The 13,883-nt window shown below is 34.9% G+C and overlaps 1 non-coding gene across 1 annotated transcript; it reads right to left on the bottom strand.

Moving 5' to 3' along the window:
• Positions 1–213: 213 nt before the first annotated feature.
• LOC140815310 (small nucleolar RNA R71) lies at positions 214–322 on the bottom strand. The gene has a single exon (XR_012114335.1). It is a non-coding gene; the product is annotated as a small nucleolar RNA R71 (small nucleolar RNA).
• Between the last annotated feature and the right edge of the window lie 13,561 nt (positions 323–13,883).

The raw sequence follows: 13,883 nt of genomic DNA, 5'->3' as shown, positions 1-13,883 counted from the left end.
ATCCATACATGCATTTACGAGAGCTTGAAGAAGTGTGCAACACATATAATGATCTAAATTGTAGCATGAACACCATTCGACTTAAGCTTTTTCCTTTTTCTTTAAAAGATAAAGCTAAAACTTGGCTACAAAATCTTAGATCGGGATCCATTCGAACTTGGGATGAATTGCAACAACAATTTTTGAAAAAGTTTTTTCCATCTCATAGAACAAATTCTTTCAAAAGGCAAATCATTACTTTCACTCAAAAACAAGGAGAAACTTTTTATCAGTGTTGGGATAGATACAAAGAATTGCTTAATCTTTGTCCACATCATGGTTTTGAAATTTGGAGAGTTGTTTCTCAATTTTATGAAGGCTTAACACCTAAAGATAGGTAAATGGTTGAATTTATGTGTAATGGAACATTTGAAGATAAAGATCTAAACGAGGCAATTGAGTATCTCGATTCATTAGCTGAAAATGCTCAAAATTGGGACACTATAGGTACAATCGAACCATCAAACAAGATTCAATCTCCTATATCTGGTGGAGGTATGTACACTCTCAAAGATGAACATGATCTTCAAGCTAGATTTACCTCTTTGGCAAGAAAAGTTGAGGCACTTGAAATGAAAAAGAATGGTCAATTAAAATCTGTTAAAGAAATTGCGTGTCACATATGTGATACAAGTGATCATTTTACAAAATATTGTCCCACTTTGCCCTCTTTTAAAGAATGTCTCCATGAACAAGCCAATGTTATGAACAATTTCAAAAGGCCAAATTTTGAACCATTTTCTCAAAATTACAATCCAGGTTGGCGAAACCATCCAAATTTTAGTTGGAGGAATGATAATGCTGCACAATTTCCGCAACCACATTTTCAAAATCAACAAAATTTTTCAAAATTATGCACCTTATGTTCCTCCGCCGAAAAGAAATTTGGAAGATACATTGAATTCTTTCATTGCAAAGCAAGAGTCTATCAATACTCAAACTGCTCAAACCATGACAGATTTGAAAGATAATCTTGCTAAATTTGCATCTGCACTTAATGTTCATGAAAAAGGTAAATTTCCTTCACAACCTCAGCCTAATCCCAAGGATCATCATACACAAACTGGAACTTCTGGAACTCAACCGATGGATCAGGTAAAATCTGTTATTACCCTTCGAAGTGCTAAGGTTGTGGAAAAATCCATTCTTGAACCTTGTGAAGATGATGATAAATCAACTTCAAAAGGTAAGGAAGTGGAACCCGTAACTTCCGAAGAGGAGGTTCAACAGACAGTGTCACCACCATTCCCTCATGCATTAAAAAATACAAAAAAATCAAATTTGAATTCTGATATATATGATATTTTTAAACAAGTAAAAGTTAATATTCCTTTATTAGATGCAATAAAACAGGTACCATCATATGCCAAATTTTTGAAAGACTTGTGCACTGTGAAAAGAAAATTGAATGTGAAAAAGAAAGCATTTTTAGTAGAACAAGTAAGTGCAATCATTCAAAATAATAATGCTTTGAAATACAAAGACCCTGGTTGTCCTACTATTTCTTGTATTATTGGAGAACGAAAGATTAAAAAAGCCTTGCTTGATCTTGGAGCTAGTTTGAATTTACTTCTATATTCAGTTTATCAAGAACTCAATCTAGGCGAGTTAAAACCTACTTCGGTAACACTTTTAATTGTCGATAGATCTGTTAAAGTGCCAAGAGGTATGGTAGAAGACGTGTTGGTCCAAGTTGATAACTTTGTATATCCTGTCGATTTCATAGTTTTAGATACACAACCTATCGAAGCTTGTAATGCAATTCCTGTAATTTTGGGTCGTCCATTTTTAGCAACTTCTAATGCTCTTATAAATTGCAGGAATGGAATAATGAAGTTGTCATTTGGTAACATGACCTTGGAGCTCAATGTTTTTAATCTTTGTAAGCAACCACATGACAAAGGAGATGAAAGTGAAGATGAAAATCTTATTGAAACTCTTGTGGAAGAAAACATTCAAGAAGGGAGTACTCGTGATCAATTAGATATTTGTTCAATTGAAACTGTTAAAGAAAATATTTAAATTGATTTTGATGATTTTATCAGGTATCACTCGTTAATAGGATCAGAGAAAGAATTTGATGCAAAATATGAGAACAAAGACGAACCACCAATATTGGAGTTAAAACCCTTGCCAGAAGAATTGAAGTATGCATTTCTTGGAGAAGATGAAACATATCCAGTGGTAATTTCTTCCAAACTAGAAAGTGATCAAGAAGGTAAATTAGTTGATATGCTTAAAAGACATAAAAATGCAATTGGCTGGACACTAAAAGATCTTAAGGGCATTAATCCACTAATTTGCACACACAAAATTCACTTAGAAAAAAATCCAAAAACATCTCAACAACCACAAAGGAGATTAAATCCACACATGAAAGATGTTGTGACAACTGAGGTTCTCAAACTACTTGATGTTGGGATTATATACCCTATTTCTGATAGTAAGTGGGTAAGCCCAACACAAGTAGTTCCAAAAAAATCTGGCATCACAGTGATAAAAAAATGAAAAAGGTGAATTGTTAACAAGTCGAGTCTCATCTAGTTGGCGGATGTGTATTGACTATAGAAAATTAAATGATGCCACTAGAAAAGATCATTTTCCATTACCATTTTTGGATCAAATTTTAGAAAGAGTAGCTGGTCATCCCTACTACTGTTTTCTTGACGGATATTCAGGCTATTATCAAATTCCCATTGCACTCAAAGATCAAGATAAAACTACATTCACATGTCCTTTTGGAACATTTGCATTTAGAAGGATGCCATTTGGATTATGCAATGCCCCAGCAACATTTCAAAGATGTATGCTAAGCATTTTTTGTGACATGGTTGAAAATTGTTTGGAAATTTTCATGGATGATTTAACTGTCTTTGGGAAGACATTTGATAATTGTCTTGAAAATTTGGAAAAAGTTTTAAAAAGATGCGAGGAAAAAGGTCTTATTTTAAATTGAGAAAAATGTCATAACATGATTACTTCTGGAATTGTTTTGGGACATGTCGTGTCCTCTCATGGAATTGAAGTTGATAAAGCAAAAGTTGATGTCATTGGCAATTTACCCCCTTCAAAAACCATTAAAGAAATTCGCTCATTTTTGGGACATGCTGGATTTTATAGGAGGCTTATAAAGGACTTCAGTTTAATCTCTAAACCCATTTGTAACCTCTTAACAAAAGACACTGCATTTGAGTGGACTCAAGAATGTCAAAATTCTTTTGATAAAATCATTCGACATTTAACATCAGCTCCTATCATGCAACCTCCTGATTGGTCTTTACCATTTGAAATCATGTGCGACGCGAGTGATTATGCAGTCGGTGTAGTACTGGGTCAAAAAAGAAACGGTAAGCATTATGTGATATATTATGCAAGTAGAACTTTAAACAATGCTCAAATGAATTACTCCACAACTGAAAAAGAACTACTTGCTGTAATATTTGCATTAGATAAATTTCGTTCTTATTTGATTGGATCAACGACTATTGTGTTTACTGATCATTCTGCTATTAGATATTTGTTGACGAAATAGGATGCAAAGCCACGACTGATACGATGGATTTTGTTGCTCCAAAAATTTGACATTGTAATCAAAGATAAAAAAGGAACCGAGAATGTCGTAGCCGATCATTTATCGAGACTAGTAACAGGATCATCTTTTGAAATGACACCAATTAACGATAATTTTCTTGATGAACATCTATTCTCAGTTACTACTACACCTTGGTTTGCTAACATAGTAAATTTTCTTGTGACAGGAAAAATGCCACCGCAATGGAGTTCCCAAGATAAGAGAAAATTTTTGAATGAGGTAAAAAACTTTTATTGGGATGATCCGTATCTGTTCAAGTACTGTCCAGATCAAATTTTTCGACGTTGCATACCCGACAATGAGGTAAGTAGTGTCATTAAATTTTGTCATTCAGAAGCATGCGGAGGACATTTTTTTTCAAAGAAAACATCTGCAAAAATCCTACAGTGTGGATTTTATTGGCCCACTTTGTTTAAAGACACCCACGAAATCTGCAAGATCTGTGAAAATTGTCAAAAATTGGGTGCAATTTCAAAAAGAAACATGATGCCTTTAAATCCTATCATTGAAATTGAAATCTTTGACTGTTGTGGAATTGATTTTATGGGACCTTTTCCACCGTCGTTTGGATACTTGTATATTTTAGTTGCAGTTGATTATGTTTCTAAATGCATAGAGGCAATTCCATGTCGAACAAATGATCATAAAATCGTCATCAAATTTTTGAAAGAAAATATTTTTAGTAGATTCGGAATTCCTCGAGCTATGATAAGTGATGGGGGAACTCACTTTGTTATAAACCATTTGCTTCATTAATGAAAAAATATGGTATTACTCACAAAGTAACTACTTCTTATCATCCTCAAACAAATGGACAAGTTGAATTAGCTAATAGGGAGATAAAGCAAATTTTGGAAAAAAATGTTAACTCAAATAGAAAAGATTGGTCTCTGTGACTTAATGATGCACTTTGGGCATATAGAACAGCTTTTAAAACATCATTGAATATGTCTCCCTATAGGTTGGTTTATGGAAAACATTGTCATTTGCCTGTAGAATTGGAACATAAAGCTTATTGGGCGATCAAAACTTTAAATTCAAGCATGGACGATGCAAACAAATTGCGTAAATTGCAACTTAATGAACTTGATGAACTCAGAAATGATGCGTATGAGAATTCAAGGATTTATAAAGCAAAAATCAAATCATTTCATGATAAAACAATTCTGAGAAAATCTTTTGGGATTGGTAAAAAAGTTTTGCTTTATAATTCTCGACTTCACATATTCCCAAGAAAATTACGATCAAGATGGACATGCCCATATGTTGTAAAGCATGTGTATCCTTATGGAGCTGTGGATATTGAAAATCCTAAAAATGGTGATGTTTTTAAAGTGAATGGACAAAGGCTTAAACCATTTTTGGAAAATGAAATCTTTCAAGAAGAGTTTATTTCCCTTTCTGATCCTTAAATTTTTATGTTGCATTTAATTTTGTTTGTTTTTATTTCAGGTTTCCTTAATCTTTTTATTTTCCCGGTTAAATGGCGGATAACGGTACTCCGTGACTCTCATAGTCGGTTAAATCAGTTTCCCACAATTGCTGATAGAAAAAATAAAAAAAAAATCATTTCTTTTCTTTTCAAAATGGATGAAATTCTCTCAAAAATTTGTAAATATTTTCCCTCTGTTTCTGAAAATGTTCTAAGAAAAATTTATGCAGGAAGGTATGAAAGATTGAGATTGCTAATGCAAAAAGGAATTCCAGAAGATATTCGTCTTGTAATAGAAGCTAAGGTCCGATTAGGAGGAGAAGTTCCACAATCTGTGGGGACCCGGACGCTAATCATCTTCTTAATAATATTTGGGATTTAATTATCAATTCAGATAAATGGGGTCTAAAAATTTTTCTTTTTAACATATAACTGCGGAAGGTAATGGAATCTAAATAATATACACTGCTGTATAAAAATACATTTCAGTATTAAAAGTACAATAATGTACAACAGTCTAATCTAAGGTTCAACTACTAAAGTCAAGTATTAAACCAAATCTACATCCAAGTCCGGAATCACCACGCTAACTTGTCTTCTCTCATCATCATCTTGACCCCGATCCTGCCCCACCTGTTGTCATGCACACATACAAAACAAAACAACAGCCGGATAATTCCGGTGAGAATAAATCCCAGTATAAAACATGGTAAACATGCATGTACACAATTTAAATCATAGAGCATACTAACTTGCATAAAATCAATAACCATGGGTTTCTTAGTCTATGAAACTAAATCAGAATAAGCATGCAGTAACAATGGTTTACAAAATCTCTAGAACCATAATAAAATAAACATGCAAGTACTAACAATGGATCCCTTGATCTAGGAACCAATCTATCTAAACATGTAATTCCAATCAAATCATATCTTGACTCGACTCAATCTAACTCTAGGGATCCCGGTGTGAATAAGACGTCGCGATCTGTCACCTACCCTACCACTCGGGGTGACTGTACGTCTTATTCCTAGACTTCGGTCTGATCTGTATCCACATCTACAATAGGTGAGGTGATCTTCTCCTAAGCTGTGATATCACCGAACGTCTAGTAGTTTGACTGTTCAGTCAAACTTTCCTATCTTAAATGCAATGAATAACAATCTATAAACAAAGCATAATCATCTTAAAAGATTTGAATACAAAATCCATAAACAAATCATAATCATATTATAAAATAAACAACAATAGTTCTAGTATGTGATTTTATTGGGAAACTCAAATGGGATCTCAATTGAGTTGTATCTTCCCGAATATCACATGCATTATATCTTTCTTTTGTAGTCCCGGTCTGAAGTAATATCAGTTCTGAACTCAAGACTGTCTCTGTAAATCTGAAACGACATATCGATAATCATAATATCAACCTTCCATTCTCAATTCAATACTGAATCTGATTAATCTGAATTTAATTCAAATTATCGACATAACGGCACAATCTCAATATCCCCGTAAATACCATATCAAGAAATATCAATTACAAATCATAACCTATATCCGATACAATCAGTAATCAAACAATAATCTAAATCTGTCCGGTTTTCAGTCCATATAATCAGAAATTCATAACAATTTCATAATCAGTCTGTTCTTCGATCTGACTTCGATTCTGCCATGTCTAGTATTCTCAGAACACATAATAATGATCAAATCACAATTTCTCCAACATCATATTTTCGAATCAAGATAAAATTTAATAAAACTTACGTCCTTGTGTAGCTCTTGACGAGGGGATCTCAAAACTATGCTCGGATTAAAAATCGGATGTACGGATCTTGCACAACTACTTTTTTTAATAAAGAAATAAGCTTGAGGATGTTAGCCATGGAGGGTTTCGGTTTTCTTGTCTCAAAATTCTGAATTGCATGAGGAAATACACGTCCAAGTTTATGACAAAGACAAGTGTCCCACTCAAATTTTCATATTTGCACTTTAGTCCCTCAACTTTTCACTATTTACAAATTGGTCCCCGCTCAATCTTTTTAATTCAATTCAATCCTAAATAATTGCAAACATCTTGTAATATAATTCAACACTCCATAATTCTCTAATTCAATAATCTCAGTTTAAAATAATATCATTTCTATAATCTCGGACCTTACAATTCTCCCCCTCTAAGATACGATTTCGTCCTCGAAATCACAGGTAATCAAGTCAGATATCAACACGAAACGTATATAAGAGGTAAATCAGAACACTTATCTCAATGAATCAATTCTGGAATTTCACTCTCATCTCAGATTCTGTCTTTCAGATAGTCTCATTGACCTACTGATAATCTTATTGTGTTTCCTACAACAGAATAATCTTCGTTCTGAAATATTTTTCTTTCACGGATCTCTGATTCCAATCTGAAATAAGAATTCAAGAAGTATAACATCGTAATACCCCTTAAAATAATTCTGACATAATCAATCTCGCAATACTGGCTCTACAACATCCGTATATACCAATCCACAGCTCATAACAAATCATTACCATCAGCTGCTATCAAATCTGTTTATCCTATTCAAGGATATATTAAATCTTCAGCCTTAAATACCAATCGTCACCATCCGACGTTGGCATATTATGTCTATCTGGTCTAAGCTATCTTCATTCTTTTCTGAATTAGCTACCTCTTCTTGGTCATATCTCTGACCGTATTAGATCGTATCTCAGGTATCTCCGAGATATTATTCTTGCATCATAATTCGTAAAATGACAATATCTCATATCAACTAGTGCTAGCATCTAGCACTACAGCTCCATAATATCATCCAATATCTGGATAATACGCCCTGGATATCTGTCAGTCTATGGATAATACAAGTATAAACTCAAGCAACATCACAATCTGATCTACTTTATTTTGGCATTCTAGTTATTCTGATCGCTTCTCTGACATCGATCTGTGTCATTTGGTCATGTTTGTACGTTATCTGGTACAAACGAATAGATCTCGATTGAACAATCTATCAATCACAATCATATCATATCACAATCTGAAAAATATTGGGAAAATCTTATTAAGAAATTCATCGAAATATACTCCCCATGTCGAATCAGAAATATACTCAGTCTGTAATAAATCTTCTGATTTCTATCTTTCTGTCTTTTCTGTTAGCAATTCCGACACCTCAGTACAATTTCTGCTATCATTTCAACACAATTCTGTTATAACTGATCTTATCTGTCTATATCACAACTATCTGTTCGAATACAATACATTCTCAATCATCAGACTGAACACTGAATCCATGACTGTAAGCTTCTGACAATATCTGTTCTTTCTGATTCGAACTATTTGATATACACAAATCAATTAATAATATAAGTTAAAGAGGAAATACCTACCTGGTATTCGACTCTGACTATCAATATCAAGCTTTATTGTACAATTCTGACACATCTGACATCACAGAATAATCAATCTCATACGCAACACAAAATCACATATCTGTTACTCTGTTCTGACTTTTACAATCAATTTCTGAACATTCTGATCCCATTCTTGAATTACTATAATTCTTGAATTCAATTCTGATTCGGTTAAAACTGTATATACTCCCTCTAGTTCACACTAATCTGTAGCATATACGGATTCAAAACAACAGTAATATCAAATCAGACATGAAATATCAATATCCTATACAGATCTAGTGAGTTCAGTGAACTCATAAAACAAGGATTTCTGACAAATATCTTCATGTCTTCTTGATCAACTGATATATCTTATCTGCAAATAAAATATGCTCCCCAAAACAATATAAGATGTCTCAAATACTGATTTAGAGCAATAACAATACTCAGCAGATATAAAGCAACAGTCGCATAAAATAATCTACCAAATCAGACAAAATATATCTCTGACAATTCTGAACTTTCTAATATCGGTATCTTATCAATCACTGATTGCAATCTCAACTGTAACAAAAATCAATCTCTATACAACTTCAGATAACACATATTCTGAATACAATCTGTTTCAAGCAAGATTCTTATCTGAACAATTTCTGTATACAATCATCAAAGTTCTCAGAATATTCAATACAATCTTCAGATATTCTATTCAATCAATCAGATGTTGCAAATATATCAAAATCTCATAGATATAATAAGCATAGAATCATTAGAACATCTCTGAATATACTGAAACATGCCAAAGAGCAACACTAAATCAGATGTAACTCCTGGTCGGTACTCTTCTACCGATCTTTTAAGTCATTCTGTATCATTCTGTACATTCAATATTGTAATGCCCGAGAATTTAATTACCGTAATCTGAAATGATTTGGATATGATTACTGTAATCGGAGATTAATTCGGAATGATTTATTGAATTAATCAAGATAATTATAGACGGGACGCGTTCTTGTTAGATTTTGAAAGGAAGAATATTGCGTGTGCGTGACTCGAAGGTCTCGCGCATATGCGCGAGAAGTGTACGCGCATATGCGCGAGCCATGCGAGAAGCCAAGGGAGAAATCCAGAAGGTTTGGCGCACATGCGCAGTGTAAGTGCGCGCACATGCGCGGCAAGGCCAGAACCAGTGGCGCATATGCGCGAGTAGAGTGGCGCATATGCGCGGGAGGGCTAGAAGAGGGTGGCGCATATGCGCGGAATTAATGGCGCATATGCGCGAGTAGCAGTTTCGCCGAGACAGTAGGTCTCGCACATATGCGCGAGTAGTGGCCGCGCATATGCGCGAGACGTGTTGCGCGAAGGACGAGCCATGTGCTTTGCTGCATGTGAGTGTAAGTAAATATATATATTTACATGCGTAAATCTCATTTCAGAAGGGGAAAGAAATCGAGGGTTAGGGAAAAGCTTTGTTCTTTTTCTTTAGAAATTGATTTACGAGCAAATCGTTTATCTGAATTGGAATCCGACTTCAGTACTGTGTTCCTATCAACGCAGGCTACAACTGGACGTAAGTCTTATTACGTTTAGACAAGATTTGAATTTATGATGTTGTTAGAGTTGAATATGATTCAGATATGGTGTTTCTACTACCGTAGATATGGTAGAATCGAAGTCAGATTTAGAAATAGACGGGTTATGGCATTGTTATGAATTTTAGAGTTGATTTGATTGAGATTGCTATCAGAATTATGCTGTTATTCATTTTACAAGGTACAGATACTGAAGTTATAGATTGTACTGAGATTTATTAGGAATTCTGGTAGTGTAATTGTGATGTTAAGACTGACGGGATTACAAGATTGTAGTGTTATGCCGTCTAAACATCAGTTGGTACAGATTGATCAGGTTCAGTATTGGTTTCTGTTATCTTGTGATATGGTTGATATGAATCAGATTGTAGCTTATTCAGATATTGACCAGACAGATTTTGAATTGGATTATACATTGATACAGTGTATTGATTATTGTCATTTCAGATCAGATATGGACAAATTCGACTTCGAGACTTCGTCTTCATCAGACGGGGACGACAAATGTATAATGCATGTGATATTCGGGAAGTCCCTAACTCAAATGAAATCTCATTTGAGTTTCCCAACAAAATCACATAGTAGATTATTATTTATATTGTTACCTGATTATGCTTTGATTTTAGAATTGTATTCAAGCAGGTAAGATAATTGTGATATTCAGTTATGAATATGATTATGCTTGTTTACAGATTGTTATTCATTGCATTTAAGATAGGAAAGTCTTGACAGTCATTGTCAGACTTCTAGACGTTCGGTGTATCTCAACTTAGGAGTAGTCATTACTCCTATTGCCAGCCGTCGATACAGCTCGGACCGAAGTCTAGGAATAGGACGTACAGTCGCCCCGAGTGGTTGGGTAGGTGACAGCCAGTGACGTCTTATTCACCCCGGGATCCCTAGAGTTATAGTTGAGTCGAGTCTGGACATGATTTGATTAGGACTGCATGCTCATATGGATGTGGCTCCTAGATCATGGGACCTATCATTATTGCTTTCAGTTGTGCTAGCATTTCTTTATGATTTAGATTGTTTATATGCATGTTTAGCTGATTTGAAGTGCATGCTTGTTGTGATTAGATTTCATAGCTGATGAAATCTAATGTTTTGATTTTATTCGTGACAGCATGTTTCATGAATTATTTTATGTATATACATGTTTACCATGTTTTATACTGGGATTTATTTCTCACCGGAGTTATCCGGCTGTTGTCTTGTTTTGTATGTGTGCATGACAACAGGTGGGGCTGGATCAGGGTCAAGATGATGATGAGAGAAGACGAGTGTAGCGTGGTGATTCCGGACTTACAGTAGACTTGGTTTATTACTGGACTTTAGTAGTTGAACCTTAAATTAGCTTGTTGTACTTTAATACCGAAATGTATTTTATACAGACATGTATAGTATTTAGATTCCATTACCTTCCGCAGTTATATCTTAAAACGAAAAAATTTTAGACCCTGTTTTATCTTAATTGATAATTAAATCCCAAAGATGATTAGCGTCCGGGTCCCCACAACAGGTGGTATCAGAGCCGATAGTTCCTTTAGACTTAGATTATCAGAGCGAAGATCCTTTAGAGATAGATCTTTAGATTGAGATAGTCAGAACTGATAGATCTTTTAGACTGACTTAGATTAAGATAGAAGAGAATTTAGACTGACTTAGATTAAGATAGAAGAGAATGAGCGGGGTAGAGGAATTTTCTTTCCTTGCATGTGTGTGCTAGCATGAGATTGATTCTAATGTTGATTGACATTGTGTGCTAGCATGAGACTATGTGTTACTGCTTTAAGATACATGCCTACCTGACTATTTGATTTAAACTGGTATTATGTATTCTTGAATATGAATCAGATCGGATTCATGATCAGCAGTAAGATGATCATGATCAGAGAAAGATTGGTACAGATTTGTAGTACTAGATTTCTAATGTGTTTGGTAATCAGATGTACCGCCCAGAAGAATTCCAGAAAGAGGCAGTACTTCATATGATCAGACAGGTAGGTCAGAACCTCAGATAGATGTGTCAGAAATTCAGATGGAAACACAGGTACAGAGGTTCCAGTCGTTTCAGCCGCCGGTTCTGAAGGGAAATGAGACGTCAGCAGATTGTGAGAAGTGGCTTGAGGAGACAGAAATGTTATTTGAATTCCTAAATTTCACAGATGAGTGTAGAATTAGGCTTGTTGAGAACCAATTGCATGAGACTGCAAGAAGATGGTGGTTACTCACCAAAGGAGCTTTAGAGCAGAGTCGTTCAGTGATTACATGGAAGATCTTCAAGGTTGAGTTCTACCAAAGATTCTTCCCTGTATCATATAGAGAGGACAGAAGTGCAGAGTTCACGAACCTAAGACAAGGACAGATGAGTATCGATGAGTATTTGGCACAGTTCTTCACCTTGTTACGGTTTGCCCCTTTTATAGCTAGAAATGATCATGCTATATCTAGTCAGTTCATTCAGGGATTAAATCCAGAAATACGTACATTGGTGAATGTGAAGCCATCGAGTAGTTTTGCTGATACCTTGAACAAGGCCAAAAGAGCAGAAACGGTTCTGACAGGACAACAGGGAGTCTTATATGATCTTCCAACATCAAATCCACAGCCACTGCCTTCTAGAGTTGAGATTGGCAGCAGCAGTGATAGGAAGAAAGAACCATTGAAGATTCAAAAGAAACAGTTCAAGAAGTTAGGAAGTGATTCCTCTAGTTCCAGCAGTCCTAGTCCGAGCTATACCGGAGTGTATTGTAGGACGTGTGGAGGGCGACATTCCACAGAACAATGTAAAGGAGTGCTTGGTAAATGTAATGTGTGTAAGCAAACGGGACACTTTGCTAAGGTTTGTCCCCAGAAGGGTTCTCGAAGATCTTAAAGAGCAGGGTCATTGGTGATAATGACTGAAGAGCAGACTCAGAATTCACAACAGGTACTATTTCTTGTATGATTATATGCATAGGTATGGATATGTACTAATGCATTATTTATGAGTATCTGTGATTGGATAGCATGAAGATATGTTGTATCTGTTGGGTCTGTGTATACTGTAGTATTGATTCCTTGGCTGTTGAGGAATATGTTGATATCAGAAATTTTTGTGACATATTATATACTACAGTTAGATGAGGATGGGACTGTATTAGATTATGATGTACTTGTAATTGTCTGATTTGGATTGCATTATTGACATGAATATGCTGAACAAGTACCGAAATATTGTAGCATGTGTTCCAGAAATAGTAAGATTAAGACCAGATCTAGGTGATAAATGAGGATTTTCGATCCAGAAGTCCTTAGAAAATTTTAGGGTTTAGGACTCGATTATTACAGAAAGGAACAGATGGCATCCTTATGTATCCAGTAGATCCACTGAAATCGAGTCTAAAATTTGATAGTAAGATAATAGTTAACTGGTGTTTGCTTAGATAAGATGTCAGATGGGTTCTCTATCAGAGAGAATTGAAAGAATTGACAGATTAAAGTATGGGCTAAAGAATCCAGTTGATTGTGTATTTCTCTTGAAGACATTTTAGTTCTGTTTCTAGATTGACAGATTATGTGTTCAAGGGTATTTTGAAGAATTATGCTTGTTATATCTATGATTCCGGGATATATCCACAGCATCTGATTGTTTATATTGAATATTTGAAGACTGGGTTAAATATTTCGAGGACTGTGATTATTGTATACAGCAATGGGTCAGGTATGGATCCGAATGCAGTTATTGATACAGGTGTATATTCAGACTATGCGGTATCAGGAATGTCAGAATTAGCAGAATGTCAGATATGTCAGAACTTTCTTATCTAAGCTGGACAGATTA

Source organism: Primulina eburnea, chromosome 1 (genome assembly GCF_022965805.1).
Source record: "Primulina eburnea isolate SZY01 chromosome 1, ASM2296580v1, whole genome shotgun sequence".
NCBI classification, from domain to species: domain Eukaryota; kingdom Viridiplantae; phylum Streptophyta; class Magnoliopsida; order Lamiales; family Gesneriaceae; genus Primulina; species Primulina eburnea.
Note: the sequence above shows the minus strand (reverse complement) of the source record. Positions and strands in the feature narration are given on the sequence as shown.